Genomic DNA, 23,967 nt, shown 5'->3' with positions numbered 1-23,967 from the left:
TTATAGCATCATATTTTTCAAACTGTGGGACAAGAGCAATGTCTTCCAATCTGAAAATGCATTGAGAATGAGAATCTTTAAGAAGATGGTAGAAAAACAAAAATTTATGTTTTGTTTCTTCAAGATTTGGTTGGTGATTTTTGAAGAAGCCGTAAGGAACCTAGAAAAGGCAGAATTAACTGCATCTTCCTTTTTCAGTAGTATACACGGGTTATAACAAAACCTGTGTAGAAAAATATCATTTTTTGGAAATAAGATTGGTTCAATACTCAAAAAAGACACCAGAATATTACAGCCAATTAAAAAAAAAAAAAACAGAAAAGTGTAGTCAATTTAACAAAAGTTTTCAATTTCTTTACAAAAATAAAATGTATATGGAATCAACCTTACATGTCATAGGTTACAATTACCACTGTGCTTTAAAACCAGTTTGCCTAAGAAAGAGAGGTTTATCCTATGTAGTTCATCATGTAGACAAGGAAAGCCTATATGATTATGATAAATTTGTAGATGGGCAACAAATGATTGAAAAATAGCTGGTCTATGAGAACAAGCTTGTAGATACACAGAGGTTGAACATGTTTGAAGAGGTGAAAACCAATAATTCCTACAAGTCTGTATCTGTAATAATTGTAAGTAAAATCCTAAATATTGTCTCTACCTCACACTATATAGGAAAATTAATATAAAACATATCAAAGACCTAATTGAAATCTTCAGCTACAGAATTCTTAGAAGAAAACAGTGACATCTATTCATAATCTTGGATTTGGCAATGGAATATCAGAAATGACATCAATCAAAAGCACAATAAAATAATTGCAACATCAATCAAAAGCACATTGAAAAAATAGGTAAGTTTGACTTCATAAATTACACCAAAGGACAATTTCAGGAGTGAAAAGATATCACACAGAATGGGAGACATTTGCAAATCATTTATCTGATTGGGGTCTAGTATCCAGAATACATAAAGAACACTTATAACTCAAACACAAAAGAGCAAGCAATCTAATTAAAACGGGCAAAAGATTTAAATATATATTTTTCCAAAGAAGATAACACATGTGGCCAAAAAGCACATGAAAAGCTGTTCAACATCATTAGTCATTAGGAAAATGCAAATCAACACAAAAATGAGATACCACTTTACATCCACTAGAATGGCTATAATTAAAAAAAAAAAAAAACTTTTTTAACAAAACAACAAAGAAACAAGTAGTTGCAAAGATGTGGAGATACTGGAACGCTTGTACATTGTTGGTGGAAATATAATGTGGCTTAGTCACTATAGGAAAAAGTTTGGTGGTTGCTCAAACAGGTAAACCTACAATTACCATATAATTCAGCATTTCCACTCCTGGGTATGTATCCAAAAGAACTGAAAATATTTATTCAAAAGAACATATATATACACATCTATATGGCAGTTCTATTCATGAACCAGAAAGTGGAAAAAACTCACATGCCCAGCAATAAATGAATAATGTGATATTCACATGCAATATTATTTAATGGAATATTATTCAGCCATAAAAAGAGTAAAGTTTTGATATCTGCTACAACATAGATGAACCTCAAAAACATTATGCCGATGTTTCTTTAGTGAAAGGAATCTAAGAAGATAAAAGATCATGCATTGTATTGATTCCATTTATATGATATATCCAGCATAGGTAAATCCACAGAGACAGAAAGCAGATTAATACTGGCCAGGGTCCTGGGGAAGGGAAAATGGTGAATGCTATGTCCCAGAATGAACTTTGTGTCCCCCACAAATTCTTATGTTGAATTCTTAACCCGCAGAGTGATAATATTAGGTTAAGTAGTGAGATCTTTAGGAGGCTGATTAGATCATGAGGGCACAGCCCTCATGAATGAGATTAGTGCCCCTATAAAAGAGACTGTAGAGAGCTATCTAGCCCTCCCACCATGTAAGGACACATTTGGAAGCTATCGTCTATGAGGAACAGACCCTCACCAGACATTGAATCTGCCAGTGTCTTGATACTGTACTTCCCTGCTTCCAGAATTGTGAGACACAAAAAAAGTCTCTTTCTTATAAGCCACTCTCTTGATAGTATTTTCGTCATTGGAGTCCTGACAACCTGAGGCAGTGATTGACTGATTAGTAGGCACAGTGTTTCTGTTTGGGCTGTTGAAATGTTTTGGAACTAGATAGAGATTATGATTACACAATTTTACCTCAATAAAATTGTTTTAATTAATATTTTTAAAAAAATTCTGAGTATCCCAAGCTCCAGTGCTTTTGTTAAAAGGATATTTAGTGTAATGTCATCACGTTGGACTGACACCAGGAATCAGTGGAGCGTGTACTTGACAAAAGCAGACCTGCAAGTCAAAGTGTAGGTTATGTTTATGACTATTCAGTTTCACCACTATATAAAAGAAGCGAAATATGTCCTAAAGGCTGCAGATGGCTTAGAGGTCTAATGTTAGAAAAGAAAACATAAAGTAAAAATATCTTATTGTATCATATGAAGGAAAGAAACATGTCACTGTTACCTCTTAATAAGTAAAACTAATATCTATTTAATTGGTTTTACAGTGTTAACATTATGCATTTTAAAAAACTTAAACTTATGTATCTTAATACATAATATAGCTACAGTTTCACTGTGTTAGCCAGGATGGTCTTGATCTCCTGACCTCATAATCCACCCACCTCAGCCTCCCAAAGTGCTGGGATTACAGGTGTGAGCCACCACGCTTGGACAATATAAACATCGATAATGATTTGTTTAATTTGTTCAAATACACGATTCTATCAGAACACAGAAACCTTATAAAATATTGTTGTATTCATTGGCATATTATTTATTTTATTAACCATATTAATTAAAAGTGCCACTGTTAAAATAATGGCATTTATGTAGAAATGCTACAGAAAAGCAAATACAGAATAATATATAATTTCAAATAAACACCACCTTTTCTTATATTTATGTTAAAATAACCACATGTGTATATTTATCAATTATATATGATATATATTTTATTGGTCTGTTATGGCTGTGCCCTGAATTAGCCTTCTAAAATGTTGGTTACCTATTCAGAAGGTTGTATGGAGGCAATGAATAAAATCTCCTTATTTAAGGAAAATATATGCTGGAGTATTTAGGGGTAAAGACATATTATGTTTATAGCTTGCTCAAATGGTTGAGAAAGACTGATGATAATGGATACTGATACAGATATAGATATAGATATAAATCCATCTAATACATTTGACTGTATATAAATTGTACCTCAATGAAAATTTTTGAAAAATCACCGTTAGGTCCCTTTATTTGTTACACTGCCAAAATTATTTGAGTTCTGAGTCCTTTGTTCTCTGTCATAAGCAAACATTTATCTGAATGTCTTTGAAAAATAAAAAATTTTACAATGTTTTTCAAAACCATTGGTTAAAAAAGAAAAAGTACAGTGCTAGCTTCTCTAGTTACAAAGCAAGGTCACGCATTTGGATTTAGCATCCCCACAGAGCCTGGCAATGGGTTATTGTAGCAGCGGGTGAACAACAAGCAAGTCATGAGCTAAAGGAGGTGAGGAGTTCACAAGCAGGACGCACATGATAGAGTAGAAGCTAATCTGCTTTCCCACTGTGCGCCATTAGGCAAGCCACTCAGCATTTCTGAGCCCCACTTTATTTTCTGCAAACAAAATCAAAACCTGTGATTCCATCCAGCTTCGGATAGTTATTTCTTTATTTCCATAAACAGGTGACATGAATATAATTATTTGACTCAGTGAATGATACAGTGAAGTTAAGGTGTATTTAAAAGAGCAATATTTCCTTTATGATTCACATTGCCATGTTCTGATACACCAACAAAAAGACCAAGAGTGTGAAGGCAGAAACTACAGATGTTTGGATGTTCACATTGGCTTATTACCAAGAGGCTGAGCCTGACTGCTTTGAAGTAAAAAGCAAACAGCAAATCTCTGGAGGCCGAAGCTTCCCCCGAGATTTCTCCAATGTGTTTGGTTCTGGCAGGGCCACTCAGCCTTCCAGAACATCCTTTTATAACACAAAGAATTGCCCATGTTTTGAAGTAAAATTCTGAATCATTTTCTGTTCCGATCTTTCAAACAGTTATATCTATTCTAAGTACTTTTTAATAAAACTCATGTCATGTCCTCAATTTCTCCTGAAAATTTTGTAGCAAGAAAAACAGCTATAGATATAGATATTCATCAATAAAAAGTTTTACTAGGGCAAATTTATTCTTGTTTCAAAATATTTTTGTTAGCCTTATTTTCATATATTCATGAAGAACATATAACTTTAAAAAGATGCATTTGAACAATTAAGGCATATTTCAACATAATTCTTATTTTCTTTAGAACATAATTCAAGCAGCAGTCAAATCTATTCTTAGTACCTAATCAACTTTGAAAAGTTGCTTTCGTTAATTCATGTTGTAATTCTACTTGAATTATTTCATAAGAAAGGTGAAAAGTAAATGTAAAATTACTTTGATATTCATGCTAGGAGTTTTATTAATTAATTGATATATATTTTTATTTTCTTATTGTCTAAATTATGGCTCTGTGACTCAACTAGACCCTCCAAAAAGTGCACAGTCTTTCCTAGTTTGGGGAGTATCAAGAGACAGAGGACAAACAGAAAGGATTTCTCTCAAGAGGCTATGAACTTTCTAGGTCCATGTTTTTAAAATTATGCCCCACTAAATAAGTAATTCCATAAGACATTACTAGATTATAAAAAATCATTTTGTGGTCAAATCTAGATAGTAAAGCATTCTAGATTCCCTTCTTGAAGATTCACAATATTTCTCTGTATTTTAAAGCTCTGGAAAGTTCCAGAGTGACATAAACCAACTATCAAAATTACCTGTCAGTTTCTTTAGTTCATCTGACTTTGTCCTGGGCTCTCCCTCCCGCATCCCTTACTGTGGGGGATCCCTGTACTCTAAACTCAGTTCTGGCGCAACCTGTGTTGAACATCATAGATGACTGAGGGTTGTCAAGGTGTATCCAAGACTTTACCATAGACCCTCATTGTCTATGATTCTAGCCTCTATGGTGCTTTATTCAAAGAAAGATTAAAATCATTTAATTACCAGAACAAATAACTATTGATGCCTTCCAGCCTTTCAAATGACTACCTTGGTCTATTTCTTCCTCAATCTTTCTCTGTTGAAAAAGTAGCAGGGCAGTCTTAAAATATTCCCACATTTTATTTCAAATCATCACCAGATGAGGGAAGACAGATTCTTAAAAGTAAAGCTCAATGTGAAAACTCATTTGGAGGTCAGAAAGAGTCTAGCATTGAATCAGATTCAGTCTGATTGATGCTTTTCTAGTTATTCTTTAAATTGAATGTAATTATTTTTCCTACTTTTTTTTTTTTTTTTGGTATAGAACTGAAGTACCTTCATGGAAATGTTTCCAACTGGGAAGGCCACAGACTCAGGAGGAAGTCCAATTGTATCTTATTTGCATTTCTTTACCTGCCTATTGAATTTTAATCACCCACTGCATCACTTTTGTGTGTTTTCCTTTTTGTTTCTTGACAGTGTTTGGGTTGGCGAGGAAAGAATGAAAAATTATAAATCCTAGTTTTTCAGTGAAAGAATGTGGCAGTAGTAATGAAGAAAGAAAAAACACTCTCTACGCCCATCTCTCATGCACCTGATATGTGTTTTACCCTTTAACACTTGCGAGAATCCTATGAGGTGGGTATGATGATTTCCATGTTGTAAATGAGGATTTATGCTCTGAGAGATTTTCTTAAAAAATAAAACAGATTGATGATTATATTCTCTAAATTTTAAAAATATTAATGGACTACATATTATGATTTAGTGAAAATATAATATTTGGATATTAAATACTTCATATAAATAAGGTTATTATTTATTTGGAGACATATCATTTCGTTTGTGTATAATTTAGAGCCTTCATTTTGCCCTTTATATATGTGTGTGTATAGTGTGTGTGTGTATATATATATATGTTTTATGTCTTTAGTAATAACCAACTAAAATATATACATATATAAAGATTTGCATTACATTCCAATTCTGAAATAGCATTTATAATATATAATCATGATTTCCATAATCATTTACTTATTTCTTCTTCAAACCGATCAGTAATTTTGGTAGTGACCCCTCAGATTTTCTGAGAAAAAATTCTGGTAATTTCCCTCAAACACTTCTATTCATTTAAGTACAGTGTTGTCTGTCACTCAAAAAAGCAGCAATAATCCCAGTCATGCTCTGTGCACAGGGATGAATGATCTAGCATCAAGCAGTGCTAGGTATGAGATATTTAAAGACACTTATGCCCATCACCCAACTAACTTGATCAATAGCATTCAGTATGATACAGTACAATTCCAAGTGGAAACAAATAAGTGGTTGTTGAAATCGAAACCAGCTAAATTCTTGCCAACTACTTTATTGTATTTTATGCTCAACACTTAAACACTCATACAGATTTACAGGTTTACAAAAGCAAATCTAAACTCTCTAGTTATAAATTCATTGATTAAGCAAGGCACTAATAAATGTAAATCATCACTAGTCTTGTTGATAAAGTCAAGTTCCAGACATGTGGTATATGTCAAAATGTTTTTAAAAATTAATAGTAATGACAGCAATTTAATGAATGTTTTGCAATGGGATGTAAGGCATTTTTCCAATGAATCCCTTACTTCTTTTAATGAATTAAAATTGGTGCATTTCTTTGCTAAAATTTTAGTAATCTGCCTCTCCATTTATTAAAGGAAATAAAACTAATTGTCAACTGCATTTTGAGCAAAAGAAGTAAGCAAAAATTTTCTACTCTTGAAAGATTTGTATGTGAAAAGACCAGTGAGTGGAATCCATTGATTCTCCATATAGACCCCAGATATGCTATACCTCTTTTCTGAAAAGTGGAGAATGCAAATAAATGGAAGCTGGCTTTACAGAGAAAAAAGGAAGTGAATAGGTCTTTAAATATCTCATAAACTTATTATTTCCTCAACATACATAAGCAGATTTCATGCCAGATCTAAAACCTATTTAGGTTTATGAAATATATCAATAAAAGCTTTCAATCATTTACAGATAATTATGTGACCGATCCTAGGCTAAATGCTGTACGTACACTAAAAAGCTTCAAGCAGTTTCGAATGGCACCTGTGAGGGAGGACCCCACTTTACAGGTTATGCAAATTGAATTCTAAAAATTTAGTAAAATCCTTAAAATGCTTAAAAATGACTGGTCCAAGGAGGGTCAGATCATATGTAATCTGTATGGAATCTCTGCACTGCGCCGCCTCTCTGATTCTCCTCATTGTGGCTCTTAAAGTATCTGCATAACTGGCAACAATACTTTGCTTGCTGCTGCATAGACTCAGTCTTCTTAAGAAACAGTGTGAGTACAGCTGTATTTGAGGCAGGGTGCTTTAGAAATACCCAGCCACCTGGAAAACCATAACAAATATGACTTGGTAATCAGCTTTTTCCCAAAGCTGTGATGTCTCACATGTCAAAAGTTGTAAGCAGTTCCTAGAGCTTCGACAAAATTGCACCCAAATGAAATTTCTTCCTCACAGGGGAATCTTTAGAGCAATGAGTTACACTAGTGCATTTATAAACCACACTCCTGAATGCATAGTGATTTTTCCCCCTCTCTAAAGAACCATCAGTAAATTAATCCACAGACTTTCCTAAGGGGAGTAATACAAATGCAATCCTTGCAGCTAATACTATAGTCAAGATAGTAATTATAGAAAAAAAAATCGACCTGATCATTTCACCCAAGAAATCAAACATTAGACTAGCCTAAACATTGGAATGGAACCCTTGCTAAAGGTTTCTGTGTGCATGGAAATGACTGTCCTTCATCTTCTTTTTGAGCCCCCTGCCACTGTACAGAGTAGAGACTTCTCTAGGGAGTAGAGAAATCACGTCCAAGGCCCCTGTATTCATTCTCTGCATGGCTCTCCGGCACGCACCAAAGCATTGCAGGTGCCAGCTGTGCCCAGGGCTGCAGGATGCCGACCAGCAATTCTTTACTCTCACTGAAGAATAAACCTGAATTGAGCAGAAATTCAAGGAGAAAAAAGGAAAATGACTGCCCTCCCTTTGGGGATTTTAGCTGTGGTCACAGACTTCAAAAATAACAACATGGGAAAATCAAGCTAAATTATAGTAGAATCTATGTGGCTTTTCACCCTGTGTTTAATTTAGTCAGCTGGCTCAGTAAATGATACAAACTTTTAATGTAGCTATCTTAGTTTCAATTCCATGGTACAGGAACTCTGGTTAAATTAATTATAGTTGATTATGTAATTTCTTTTCTTAAAATGTTTTCCTATACATTGAAGCCTAACTTCCTTAGCATTTAATCCCAGAGTCTTCATTACTCCAAATAGTTTATTCACATTAATGCCTTATTTTTTTCTAGTTTCTCTAACTTCCTCAGCATTTAATTCTAGTTTCTTCATTACTCCAAATAGTTTATTCACACTGATGCTTTATTTTTTTCTAGTTTCTCTTTATTGAATGTCCGTCTCCCACACAATCTTCTCTGCCTCTCAAACCACATAGATCCTTTATTATTTCTTCTTTAAAACTCTTCTTACACATTACCGCCTCCTCCACTCCCTCTGCCTTATAACACTGTTAGCCCTTTTTGTGTTCCCACAGCACTGTGTTCCTAACTTTAATGCAGTACCTAATTTATTCTCCTAGCTGTGGTTCCATTTGTTCTAGGACAGTATCAGAGCCTTGTTCACCACTGTGTCTCAGTGCTTGTTGAAGGAATCAATTAGCAAATATGCTATTTATAGATATATATCCATTACATAACATAATGTATGAAACATAGCAGGAATTCAATAAATATTTTGGAGTTAATGAATGAATGATTCTACTAACTATATGAGCCCAAGTAACATCTATAACTTAAGATGTAAACCAAAAGTAAAGTTGTATTTTAGGTTTATAATCAGTCCTTTTCCTTAGGATCTATTGACCCCACCCAAGTGAGAAAACTCCAAGCCGTAAGAAGTGAGTAGGATGCCTTTAATTTAAATGGAATGTCCCTCTTAGGGTTCTACAGACAAAGAATTGGTGATAAAATGTGAGTTCTCTTCCTGATTCAAATACATTTCACAGAAATAAGAAGTAAATATTCAAAGGTAAACATTGAAGAAGGGAGGATACTGGCTTTATTTAATTATACAATGACTAATGAGAAAGAAGAACACAATATAAATTTTAAGGGCAAATAACCTTTTAAGAAAATTCTTCTCAAACTTTTGGTGAGATGTGTATGTGAAAACATAAATAACTAATTCCATCTATAAAACATTACTTCACTAAATTTGGCTTAGTAATCTGGTCAAGATGGCTTGGATTTTTTTCCAGCTATGGGGAAAATTGGAGGAGATAGATGAATCATAATTCATGAAATGTTGACAATTTTTGTAACTCTCCAGGGTCTATAGTAAAATTTTCTTGGCTTTTGTATAGTTCAAAATGTCCATAATTGCAAATTGAAAACAAACTGATCAAGATCCAGATCTATGTATCTATCTATCTATCTGTCTATGGAAATCTTACGGAGAAACGTAAACTCAGATTATCCTTTGTCTTTGGTTAAAGATCCTTGTCTTCTCTAATAATTTCTCATTCCTATTTACTCTCCTTTATGTTTGTTTCATTTTAAAGATATGTGGTATCAGCAGAAATTAAATTAAGTGAAATTATGTTATTTGAAATATTAGATCAATACTTAGTTATCAGCATTTAATTCTAGATTCTTAATAATAAGTAGCATTAAATATGCCTAACAATGTCTAGAACTTTGTAGGTTTTAAATAAATTATAGATTTATTTTTAGAATTACTTTTAATTATAAATTATTACTTTTTGTTTTTATTAGTTTTATTTTTATTAATTATAGGTTTTAAGGATTTGTAATAATTTTACATCATATATTTGAGTATGATAGATAATATGATGATACAATAATATATAACAATTATATATCAATTATATATATAATTATAAACTCCAAAAACAGTTTTAAAGGATATTTTAGAGAAGATGTGAGTATGACATCATCATAATAAAAATTTATTTATTCATCATGTTTCTAAAAGTAATGTATATCATAGTATTAGTTTACTCTTAATGCATCAAAGACTGCATTCTGATTATCTTAGCTTGTAACAAAAATTAACTGTGAAAACCATCAAGTAATCATGACAGTATTCCTTAATATGCAAATGGATACAAATTCTGTGTCATTCACATGATGTTAGATTCACCTAAAGGCAAGATCTCTTTATTACGATTTCTCAATTATTTAGAGGATAAAGAGGTAACATTTTGCATGACTTTCACAAACCACAGAAATTTGAAAATATAAAAATTATAGAATAATTCACGGCATTTGTTAAAATGTATTCACAACACTAAATTGGTTACATTAGGAAATGGATAATTTAACTCCTACATAAATTATTCAACTGAGTATGAAATCACAGTGTTTCTAAAGCAAAGAAATAGCAGACATAATGCTGATCATGTTCATTGTTCTTTATGAAACATGGAATTTTCCTACGCCAAGATAATTTTAAAATACTTCAGTTTGTGTATTATCAGAATAAATTATTTATATGAAAGAGATGTAGGAAAATAGGCAATAGATAAAAATAATTAGACATTCAAAAAAGAAGGGGTTAAAAACCCTCAAGATAATTGGTATCTAGTGAAAAAAGATTCTGGCGAGCTAGAATTGCACAACTTTCCTGAAAGTGAAACGGGTTCCTCATATAGACCTTGCTTCAGCATTCTAGGAAAATTTCTTTTCCATTACAATCATGTATTGCTTAGCAAAGAGAATACATTCTGAGAAATGCATAGTTATGTGATTTCCTTATTGTGTAAACATCGTAGAATATATTCACACAAACCTTAGGATATAGCCTGATACACACCTAAGCTATTTGGCATAGCATACTGCTCCCAGGCTACAAAACTGAACAGCATGTTACTGTAGTGAACGCTGTAGGCAATTGTAGCACAATGGTAACTATCTATCTAAACATAGATACCCTTAGAAAAGGTACAGTAAAATTACAATATACAAAATAAAAATTGATATACCTACATAGGTAGCTCCATTATAATAGGGCAAACCCATTATAATTTTATGGAACCACTATTGTATATGGAGGCCTGTCATTGGCCCAAATATTGTTATGCAGTACATGACTCTCCCTACTTTCACATCTTGGAGGCTATTTCTTCTCCTAAATCCCTTGGGGATGTGTATGAATTACATGTTGGAAAGTAAATTCTCCCTGGGGACTTCAATTTTGCCATCCACTTTCTGCTTGCTCATGACTAGAAACTTAAAGATTGCTTTTGGGACTGAAAAAATAGATTTTTCAGCCCAGAAATGTGGTTTCTTTGATAACATATAATGATCTCAAAATGTAGTAGGTATTTAGTCTATTTGCTTGCAGTTGGTTCTGTGTGTCAATAACCATGGGTAAACTTCTTTTCTGGACTTAACAATTATGGAAACACCATCGTGTTTACTGTCTTCATTCTTTTTCCTTAAAGCTTGATTCTTGGGATACAGAAGCAGCCAGACTTTTTAGTTTTGTGGAGCCTCAAATTTCTGGATCTTTCTATGTCTTTCTTTTTCTGTTTACACACAGGAAAGTTCTTACCCAGGTTCATCTGTTCTTTGTTAAAACAACCAGGAACAGGTAAGATATATCAATATAATTGCTCTCATCTCAAAGCTACAAGCACTGTAGCCATTTCCCTCGAAGGCACTGTAGAGCATTTTCCTTCCATGTAGCTGTAGATGACAATTTTAACAAATGTTTGTCTAAGGTCTCACAAGGTCTCAACCTGTAGCATCAGATTCTCTATAGCTGTTACGTGACCACTAGGCCAAAACCACATATTTCTAAGTCTGCTCTGTTGCACTCATTTCTGGTTTCAAATAATGTGTCAGGCAGAGTTCAGTGGAGGAAATAAACTTGTTATTCTAGGTAGTTTAAACATAAAGAGGAATATAGTGGAATAGGTTCTTACAAAATCCTGTAAAGTATAAAGAAGCATCTTCTAGCCCAAGTCTCTTAGAAAACCAAAAGAGTAGAGAACTGGCTCATCATGGAGCTACTTCCTCTGAGACCACTGTTGGAGCAGTTTCACTGAGGTCTACAGCCACCACCACTACCCTATTATCTTGGACCACAAGAAACTAAAGGTTAGGCAGTTGAAGCCATGATCCAAAGAATTACTGTGTCAGAGCAAGAAACCAATACAACCCTCACTGTTTCTTGACACTCAGGAAGCTGGAAATAAATGCTGGAACCTGCTTCTGGAAAATTACTACCTTACTAGCTGATGTGCATAGGGTTTCAGAGGGAGTCACCTTTCTCTAACTTGTGTCTTTCAAATTTACATTAAAGAGTTTCTTGGAACAATTTAATTTTTACCAAGAACACTGAACAAAAAATAAAGAAAGTCAACTCAAAAAGATACCACAGTGGCAAAAGTCAAGGAATAAAGATGAGGATCCCTGTAGTATGACTGCTGTGGGCTGCATCCTAAAGATGTCCTCCAAGAGTTTTACCCCCTTGTTGTTCAATCAAATGCTACTCTGGGCGCCAATTATAGGGGATTTTGTAGATGTAGTCAAGGTTGTGGTTCTTAAAATAGAGAGATTATCCTGGATTATCCAGCTAAATCCAATCTAATTCCATGAACCTTTTTTTAAAGCAGAGAAAATTCTATAGCTGGAGGCAGAAGAGATGCTGTGGAAGGGGAAGTCAGAGAGATTCAAAGCATGAAAAAGACATTACCTGCTGTTATGACTTTGAAGATGGAGGAACAAGGCCACTTGCCAAGGTACAAGGAGCCTCTAGAAAGCTGAAAAAGATGTCAGCTGACAATCAACAAGAAAGCAAGGACCTCACCCTTAAGACCACCACGTGAATCTGAATTCTGTGAACGACTTGCATGAACTTAGGAGCAAATTTATTTCCAGAACCTCCAGCAAAGGAATCCAGCCTTGGTCAAACCTTGATATTGGCCTTGAGAGACTCTAAGCAGAGAACCAGCTGAGCCACTCTGCACCTAAACTTCTGACTCAGAACATTGTAAACTAATAAATTTGTGTTGTTTTAAGCCACTAAATATATGAGATTTATTCTGAGTAATAGAACATTAATATGCTAAGATGCCATTAACACACTACACACAGACACACACTCACACACACACTACAATAAAGGGTGGGGGGAGGAGAGGATTCAGAGAACAGAGTAGTCAGTCTTGCCCAGAGTTTTCAAAGAAAATTCCATGGGATACGGTCTATGTAAGGCTTAAATAAGTGTAGAGAGGTAGAGAAGAAAGAAATATTTATCAGTGAGTAAAATGGCCTGAGTAAGATACAGGTAATTCAAGAGACTATGTATCCGATCAGGGATTTTTGTTTGTTTGTTTTTGTTATTTCTTGGAGAAAAAGATGATAGAACTGATGTTGAAGGATAAAGTTGAGAGGGAAAAACTAAGAACAGAATGTGGAGGGCTAGAACAAGAGTCAGCTAATATATTTTAGAAAAATAATTATATCACAACATGCAGCACACACAAGAAATAGGAGACCTATGAGTATGTGTCTAGAAAAGACAATACTACCACAATTTTCATGAATGTGTTTCTGCTTACATAACTGGTGCACCAGTTTGCTCCGTCACTGGAATTTTCTCCCAACCTGTGGAAATCTCCACCGTGGACAAGCTTCTTAACTTTTCTCTACATAGAATTACTGCTGATGTCTGTCTGCATGAGCGTTCAATATTTGCCTAGACTTCTGGCCATGTCTAAACCATAGTACATATGATTCAAAAGTAGATCAAGTAATAAAATTCAACATGACTGTGTAAGCCCGACAAAGGTCAAGAGAAAAAAGCTATATTTTCATTCATTTGCATATTGACATTGTTAACACGTGGACATCATCTTTTCCCATAACAAATGGCGTGCATATAACATAGTAAGTCTCCATCTCTCAAAGTTATCTCATGTGATTCTCTATTAGGCAGTAGCTGATTTTTATTCAAGTATATTTTATTAATCTTTAAAAATCACCAGATTCCCCCATTCTACTTTCATCTACAGTTTTTAATTTCCCAATAAACTATATCAGTATGACTAGAACACTCAAATATTATCTATGTGCCTTCAGTTTTGCTTGCCAGTTGTAGAACGCTGGTGCTGGATAAGCATTTGTAAACTGAGAACTACAATTGCAAAAATAAACACATACAAAGCCTTTTAGCAAACTGGTGGATGCCTGTGGAGCTGCCATCCTCAGATGATGCATCCAGCTCATTCATGCCTCCAATTGGAACAGCATTAAACAAAAATGCACGGGATTCAGGTCCAAATATTGGTACATGCTAACAACAAATTCTGTGTACTTCCTTCTTCCCTCCCTCAAATGGCAGCATTTCAAGCTAAAATAGCTTTTTTAAAAAAAGACATCAAATTTTTCATTACATTGTATCACCAACAACTGACTTGCTGTAATGTCAAATATATTCAAATTGGCAGAATCAGTTACACATGGGTAAAGATGCATCCTTAAATTTTAAAGCAGACATTTAGTAATTTTAATTCATTATTTTAATTTGACCCAGATGACTCAAATATCTTAAATATCGATTATTAACGCTTTCTTTTTGAAAATTAAAACTTTTTTTTAGAAGGACATTTTCTACTATTACATAAACTTTTAAGTATGTCAAAGGGAAGGGGCACAGCATCACCCCTCTCTTTACATAGCAAGAGTGACGTGTACTCCAGCTCCCAACAAGTTCCGCATCTCCATCTGAGACCACCTCAGCCTGGATTTTATTGTCCATATCACTATCCACATTTTGGTCAGAGCCATTCAACAAGTCGCCAGGAATTTTCAGGCTTTTCCACATTTTCCTGTTTTCTGAGTCCTCCAAACTGTTCTAACTTCTGCCTGTTACCCAGTTGCAAAGTCACTTACATATTTTTGACTGTCTTTATAGCAACGCCCCACTACCCAGTACCAATTTATTACATTAGTCTGTTCTCACGCCACTAATAAAGACATACCCAAGACTGGGTGATTTGTAATGGGAAGAGGTTGAATGGATTCACAGGTCCACATGGCTGGGGAGGCCTCTCAATCATGGCAGAAGGCCAAGAGGAAGAAAGACACGTCTTGCATGGTGGCAGTCAGGAAAGCTTGCATAGGGGAACTCCCATCTATAAAACCATCAGATCTAAACCATCAGATCTCATGAGACTTATTCACTACCACGAGAACAGTATAGGGGAAACTGTCCCATGACTCAGTTATCTCCACCTGGCCCTGCCCTTGACACGTGGGGATTATTACAATTCAAGGTGAGATTTGGGTGGGGACACAGCCAAATCATATCAGGCCTCAAACAATTTAGGAAGTTTATTTTGCCAAGGTTAAGAATGCAAGCCCAGGAGACACGTCTGTACCTGTCTCCCAAGATGATTTTGAGGACTTCGATATTTAACCAGGAAAGGGCAGATATTTAGGAAAAGAGGAAGAAATGTTTAAAATGTATGCATAGATAAGAGATAAACAGTTGCATTCTTTTGAGTCTGTGATCAGCCTTTCAATGAATACACAATTTATATGTCAGAGAGGAATAGAGGAATCTTCACTTATGCCTTCTTCTAGCTTGGTGAATCTGCATTTTTACATCAGAGGAAGCAATCAGTTATGTATTTGTCTCACGTGAGCAGAGGGATGACTTAGAGTTCTTTGTTCTGCACCTGTGAAGTTAAGCTAACAGTTTACATCGTCGGGGCAAAATTCAACAGAACTATTTCAGGGTAAAGATTTTGGGACCCACAAGGAATTTTCTAGAGGGCAATATGTAAGGAAAGTAAGTAGCTCTTTTACCTTTGTAGATATCTTATTTAGGATTAAAATGTGAGCCAGGTTTGCCTCATTCAGTGTCCAGCTTGACTTGTCCCTTTGGGTTAGTGATTTGGGGGTCATGAGATTTATTTTCTTTTCACAAATAAAAAGAAAAATCTGTCAGATTGCCACTGCAATTTGAAGATGCTTAGAAGATTCTGGAAGAGCTAGTCTATAAATTACTGTAGACATTAACCTTTGGTTTTCTTATATTTCCATAGAAATGTCTCTTATCAAAGATCTGTTTGCCTGTATCATATATAGAGGCTTAGGCCATTTATTTGCAGTGCCACCTCCTGGAATGGCACACTGTTGTTTAACTGAACTGATCTGTTCTCAGGACCAAGAGACAGCTAGAAGATATGGGATGATATATTTAAATTTGCTCTTTTCTGCTTATCCCAATTTGTCTTTTAACTCCTTTGTCTATTTGTATCAGATAACCTCTAACCTATAGCTTCAAATCTATCAGTGTGGCTTTTAGTATGTAAAACTTTTTTAAGTTTCAAAGAGGGAACTGAAGGAAATCAAAATATTTTACCCTAAAATATATTTCCTTGACATATTTTGTGATGGCTGTCAGAGGGCCAACAAATAGAAGGGTCCCTGTAAAACTGTCTTTTGCATCTGTAGAGAATCTTCTATAATATAGCAAGGACTTCCCTTGTCTGGATCTAGGAAAGATGAACTGAGAATCTTACAGATTTAAAGGTTTGGGAAAAAACAAACAAACAGACAAAAACACTTACCATATATTCTTTCTGAGGGCTGTGACCTGTGAGGTTTTATCTACATAACAAGATTACCTTTACTAGTCAAGTCTCCTCTTCTCTCTCTCCCATAACCTGTCTTGCCATGTGATTTATCACCCTAACCTGTTTTGGGCCATGTTCCGAGTCCCCAGTCTTTCTCTAACCTGAAGATGGCATGTAAGTTTCTGCACCTTATTGGGGTGTTGGGTTCTTCATTCTGAAGGCTCCTGTGTCATGAAAAACTATCATCAAATACATGTGTATGCTTTTTCTCCTATTAATCTGCCTTTTGTGAGTTGATTTTTCGTTGGACCTTCTGAAGCAAAGGGGAAGCTTTTTCTTTGCCCCTATAGATAGAAGGGGGAAAAAAAACCTAGAGGGTTTCATTACAAAATACCAACTTCCCTCGCTTCATTAAGCACCAACATAAGAGAATTTCAGACTTGATTTTCTAATCATTCTCTTCTGCTTGCACTTGGAAACATCCCCTGCTGTCGCCTGAAAAATTACTAGCAATGTTCTAAACACAGAGGACCAAAAAATCCTTTGTCTGTTTGTATTTGTCTATAACTAAAGCAAAAACAAGTTTTCCTTTACTTTGGCTCATGTTGTCGTCAAGACTTAATTAGTATTCTAGTTATTACCGAGAAAGTTTAGCTTCCCAATCCAAGAAGAATATGCTGCTATTCAAAGCTATTATGGCTCCCCATGCAGAAAACTTACATTACAGTATAAACATATGGCTGGTCATTGTCTGGTAGTCCCTCCAGTTACCCTGTTTAACATTCTTTTGTGAGCATTTCTAAATATTGGCTTTATGCTTAAAATGTGCTTAAAGATAAAATATTTTTTTCCTTTCTAATATCTGTGAAGTCAGTCAACTAGGATTTACAAACCAAATTAATATATCCCTGGAGGTCCTCACCAATAAGAAATAAAAACATTAAGAAACAAACTTACAAAGCAGAAACCTGAAACAATTGTCATGTAACCAAAAGCTGAGGGCTCTTTGGAAAATCAGGGGGTTTCTTTTAGACTCAGCATCATCAAATCCTTCACAACTTTAGAAAGTATTAGCACAAGTGAAATTATAGATGATCTTTGGATGCGATGTACTAAATTATAATCTATGAAATTAAGTCTCTCTCCAGAGTCTCTTTGTTATCATGTACTGAAAATACTTTTTTATTCAAAAATAATTAAATTGTATCTTTTTCAAGAACTTATCTAAACCCTGATGGTTTATTCACAGCAGATATTACTCAACACTTGAAGAGGGCCATATGTGCTCTAATTTAGAAACTTAACAATTTGGGGGAATTTCTGGAAAGTTTTTGTGCTCTTGTACACTTATAATAACTTTATGCAAAATAGGTTATCACAGTTAATCACCTTGACATGGCTTGTATTGTGAATTTTAAAGAGGATAAAATAGATAAGCTCTGGAGAACTTCAAACACTTGGAGATACAATTTAAAGGAAGTGGGGTCGATAAGAATTAAGGAAGTAGAAATATTTAGTAACTGAAAACACTCCGGTGTATTGACTTACAGAAGAATCTAGGTATGAAATCTACTTAATCACACAAGTCCCAGACCAATAATTATTGTTATTCATAATTATTACAAAGAAGAGATTCTCACTTATTCTAATGCTTTGAAAATTTGCCAATAATTGTGTGTTTCTCCTCTAATGAGAAGCCTTAGCATGTATGTGTTATCCAATCTCAAAGGAAATGAAAACTAAAAATGGTTCCAATCTAAGGAAAGATTACAAACAGCACTTCCTGATGTGAACGTGGTTTTCTTAAATTTATAATCAGAACCCACTGGAAGTCTTTCAGACACAGGTAAGAAATGTTCCTACAAAATGTGGGGAACAGAGACTCATCTGTTATCTCCGCCTCCACCATCCATAGAAATTCCTAGGATCAGATGCGCAGGTTAAGAAATACACTGCAGTGAAGATTTTTCAGTGTGAGATTATTAGGTATGTATCCAACCCCTGCTGCTTTCAGCCCCAGGTTTGAGAGGTGGGTCATATGCTCTTGCTTAAGTTTACCAGCTCAGTGGTATTTCAGCTGAATGGACCACCTGTCAGGCAGAAAATGTGACCCAGTGGGAGGTCTGCACTAGCATCAAAAGTTATCATGAAACTCGTTCATTTGTCTTCTTTCTATATTTAATCAGCGTTAGGAATGTTGGAACATGGTAGAAATGAAACACATAGCGTTTTTCTTCTTAAGCGAGCATGTTTTAGAGTTTGGGAGCCCTAGATTCTTCTCATAGGAGTGACTGTGAGCTGTCAGGAGGTAGCTTTCAAGCACAGCAGGAACCTTAATGAACAGTGGGAAAAATATCTCCATATGCGACTGTGAAGACTGAGAAAAAAGCAAGATAATAGCAAACGAATGATATTATTGAAAACATGATTTTAAGTGGAACTGTTGAAATGTGTTCCACTTTGGGGAGGCGGCAACAGTTTGTTACAGCACACAAACCAGCAAGCATTTTTTTATTGTGTTCTTATGAATTTGTGATAAGATGCCAAGGTCTGAACATATGAAAAAGCTAAGATGATAAATAGAAAGATTAATGTCCTCAGGAAAATGAAGTAGTAGGTGTTTCAGAGCACATGAAAAATTTTAATAGTTTTGTGTATCTGAAGCTTGTGATCTTTTATTTGATAAACAAAAAGTAAGACACAAAACAATTTGATTCAACTTTGCAATATATTTACCTTATTAACAATAGCGGGGGCCGCGCGCGGTGGCTCAAGCCTGTAATCTCAGCACTTTGGGAGGCCGAGACGGGTGGATCACGAGGTCAGGAGATCGGGACCATCCTGGCTAACACGGTGAAAACCCGTCTCTACTAAAAAACACAAAAAACTAGCCAGGCGAGGTGGCGGGCACGTGTAGTCCCAGCTACTCGGGAGGCTGAGGCAAGAGAATGGCGTGAACCCAGGAGGTGGAGCTTGCACACCAGCCTGGGCAACAGAGCGAGACTCCGTCTCAAAAAAAAAAAAAAAAAGAAAAGAAAAAAAAATCTCATTGAAATTCAATGGCTATTCAGAAATTGAGACAAAAACAAAAGGTAATGGTTCTCCAACTGTCAGAGGCCTTTGAACCAGAGCAACTCCATTTTGAATAGGGGCTGGGTAAAATCAGACTGAGACCTACTGGACTGCTTTCCCAGGAGGTTAGGCATTCTCAGTGACAGGATGAGATAGGAGGTCTGCATAAGATACAGGTCACAAACGCCCTGCTAATAAAACAACATGCAGTAAAGAAGCCGGCCCAAACCCACCAAAACCAAGATGATGCTGAAAGTGACCTCTGGTTGTCCCCACTGCTCATTAGATGCTAATTATAAGGCATCAGCATGCTAAAAGGCACTCCCGCCAATGCCATGACAGTTTACAAGAGCCATGGCAATGCTCAGAAGCTACCCTATGTAGTCTAAAAAGGGGAGGATCTGCAGTTTTGGGAAGTCTCCATCCCTTTCCCCCTGGAAAGCTCATGAATAATCCACCCCTTTTTTAGCATATCGTCAAGAAATAACTGTAAGTACACTCAATCAAGCAACACATACCACTACTCTGCCTATGGAGTAGCCATTATTTTCTTCTTTTACTTTCTTAATAAATTTGTTTTTACTTTACTGTATGGACTTGCCCTTAATTATTTCTTGCATGATATTCAAAAACCCTCTCTTGGGGTCTAGATGGAGGCCCCTTTCCAGGAATACAACTGGTGGTCATGGAATGGTAGTACATAAAATTTTCTTAAAAAGCAAATGTCAGAAAGAAAAGTGTAAGCAGTCTGAAATGTTTTTAATTTAAAAGGCAGTTTTCCTTTGGTCTTCCCAAATGAAACTTCTTAGGCTCTTATCCTTCTTTAGGATAAGGTTCTTAACATACCTCAGGGATCAAAACATTACTCAGTTTCTTGGAGGACAACACATTTGACTCTACCCATAACTTGGGTGTGGTTCCCAGGAAGTCAACCCTGAGGACTGGATGTGCTTGCAATTGATTTATCAAGGATGGGAGGTGTATTAGTTCATTTTCACACTGCTGATAAAGACATACCCAAGACAGGGCTATTTACAAAAGAGGTTTAATGGACTTGCAGTTCCACACAACTGGAGAAGCCTCACAATCATGGTGCAAGGCAAGTAGGAGCAAATCACGTCTTACATGGATGGCAGCAGGCAAAGAGAGTGTTTGTGCAGGGAAACTCCCCCTTATAAAACCATCAGATCTGGTGAGACTTATTCACTATCACAAGAATGGCACAGGAAAGAACTGCCCCCATAATTCAATTACTTCCCAGTGGGTACCTCCCACAACATGTAGAAATTCAAGATGAGATTTGGGTAGGGACACAGAAAAACCATATCAGGAAACCAGGAAAAACTGAGGAAAGAAAGGGGGAAGTAAGGACAGTGAAGAGGAAAAAGACAAGCAGGAGCAAGACTGCAGAAAGAGACCTAACTTCAATGCAATTGTAGAGCACAACTTTGAAGTGTTAAATGTGACTCAGAATTTGTCCTTAAAGTCAAAGGAGATGAACTGTTCTAGTTCCATTCCAATCCTTGAATAAAGACTCTCTCCAGTTGGAACTACAGGTGTGCACCACCACACCAAGTTATTATTATTATAACACTTGAAGTTCTAGGGTACATATGCACAACGTGCAGGTTTGTTACATACATATACATGTGCCATGTTGGTGTGCTGCACCAATTAACTAGTCATTTACATTACGTATTTCTCGTAATGCCATCCCTCCTCCCTCCCCCTACTCCATGACAGACTCCAGTGTGTGATGTTCCCTGCCCTGTGTCCAAGTGTTCTCATTGTTCATTTCCCACCTATGAGTGAGAACATGCGGTGTTTGGTTTTCCGTCCTTGCCATAGTTTGCTGAGAATGATGGTTTCCAGCTTCATTCATGTCCCTCCAAGGGACATAAACTCATCCTTTTTTATGGCCGCATAGTATTCCATGGTGTATATGTGCCACATTTTCTTAATCCAGTCTATAATTGATGGAAATTTGGGTTGGTTCCAAGTCTTTGCTATTGTGAATAGTACTGCAGTAAACATACGTGTGCATGTGTCTTTATAGCAGCATGATTTATAATCCTCTGGGTATATACTCAGTAATGGAATCACTGGATCAAATGGTATTTCTAGTTCTAGGTCCTTAAGGAATCACCACACTATCTTCCACAATGGTTGAACTAGTTTACACTCCCACCCACAGTGTAAACACATTCCTATTTCTCCACTTCCTTCCCAGCACTTGTTGTTTCCTGACTTTTTAATGATCACCATTCTAACTGGTATGAGATGGTATCTCATTGTGGTTTTGACTTGTATTTCTCTGATGACCAGTGATGATGAGCCTTTTTTCATGTGTCTGTTGGCTGCTAAATGTCTTCTTTTGAGAAGTGTCTGTTCATATCTTTGCCCACTTTTTGATGGGGTTGTTTGATATTTTCTTATAAATTTATTTAAGTTCTTTGTAGATTCTGGATATTAGCCCTTTGTCAGATAGGTAGATTGCAAAAATTTTCTCCCATTCTGTAGGCTGCCTGTTCACTCTGATGGTAGTTTCTTTTGCTGTGCAGAAGCTCTTTAGTTTAATTAGATCCATTTGTCTATTTTGGTTTTTGTTGCCATTGCTTTTGCTGTTTTATTCATGAAGTCCTTGCCCATGCCTATGTCCTGAATGGATTTTTAAAAAATATTTTTTATTTTTACTAGAGATAAGTCTCTACTAAAGGCCAGGCTGGTCTCAAACTCCTGGCCTCAAACTGCTGGCCTCAAGGAATCTTCCTGCCTTGGCCTCCCAAAGGGCTGAGATTACAGGCATGAGCCACCACTCCCACCCCTAGCATTCTAACATACTTGTGCCACTTACCATTCAGCTAACCACATGCTTCAGTTCCATCTGTATAAAAGAAAATTGAAATAAAATATATAACTGCATCAGTACAATTGTTTTTTACTCAGTATATATGAATCCTTGTTAAATTGCTTCATCAAGGCACTGAAAAAGAAAATATTAACAAGTGCAAATAAATTGTAAGATAGAAATGTGCTATGAAAATATGAACAGCAATAAAACTGGCTTGGGATCAGAGTCTACATGAAGTTATGTCTTTGTGGCCTTACCCCTTTTCTTGACTTTTTCATATGTATTTTCTTCAGGTATAAAATATAAAATGAACTTATTAATCCTCTCACCTGGAAATTAGCCTTTAAAGTATACAGAGCTAGTTTGAAATATGTGTGGTTCACTTGAAGTCGTTAGTTCTTCGGAATTCTATTCTACATAATATTACCTTTATTGAACAATAATTCACTTTGTACAATTTAAGCCACATTTCATATTCCATTCTGAGATCTTTAACAAAGAATGAAAGAAATAGAAAATGTGCTATGTAAGAAAATTTTCTCTAGGTCACTTCACCCTATACATGTACTGTCATCTAGACAAGTGCTTTTTCACTGTAAGAAATGAAATCCCCACTCTGGCTGTGTGACTGTCCCCAGTGATCACTTGCTCCTGTGATGCCCTTCACATTCAGTTCCTTAGCACAGACAATCTGGTCATTACTTGGGAGTCCATAATGCCCCCAGGACAGAGGAAGAGGCCTGGCATTATTCCAGTTCACATAATTGTATTCTTACTACCTAACATTTCCTCATATTTCCAATTAAATATGGCACTTCATTTTATCAAATCCCTATGTGCCAGTGAACAGTTGCTATGTTCTAATTTGTTCTTCACCTCATGACAGGTAATGTTTACAAAGTCTGTAAATGTACAACCTTAAATGACACTATGTAAATATAAACAAATCAGTTTCATCACAGATCTAACTTTGACGGTTTATGAGGGAGCTACAGGCTTTCCAAGCCTCTTTCAGAACATCAGTAGTTTGCCTGGAATCATATTTGAGCACTGTCCAAAATTTTGATGTCAAGTGACCTTTCCTGTTTAATGGAAAAAATAAAAAAATTGTATACCTAGGGAATCGAATCTAGATAGATTGTTGGTTACAGGAAATAAATGATGGAAGCACATCACATAATACTGGAAGAGGCCATAAAACCCCATAAATGCCACTGCTTTCTAGGTAATTATACAGAATAAAAGACTGACTAGCACATTGATGAGTTTACCCCT

Source organism: Mandrillus leucophaeus, unplaced genomic scaffold (assembly GCF_000951045.1).
Source record: "Mandrillus leucophaeus isolate KB7577 unplaced genomic scaffold, Mleu.le_1.0 Scaffold31, whole genome shotgun sequence".
Taxonomy (NCBI): domain Eukaryota; kingdom Metazoa; phylum Chordata; class Mammalia; order Primates; family Cercopithecidae; genus Mandrillus; species Mandrillus leucophaeus.
This window is presented reverse-complemented; position numbering follows the sequence as displayed.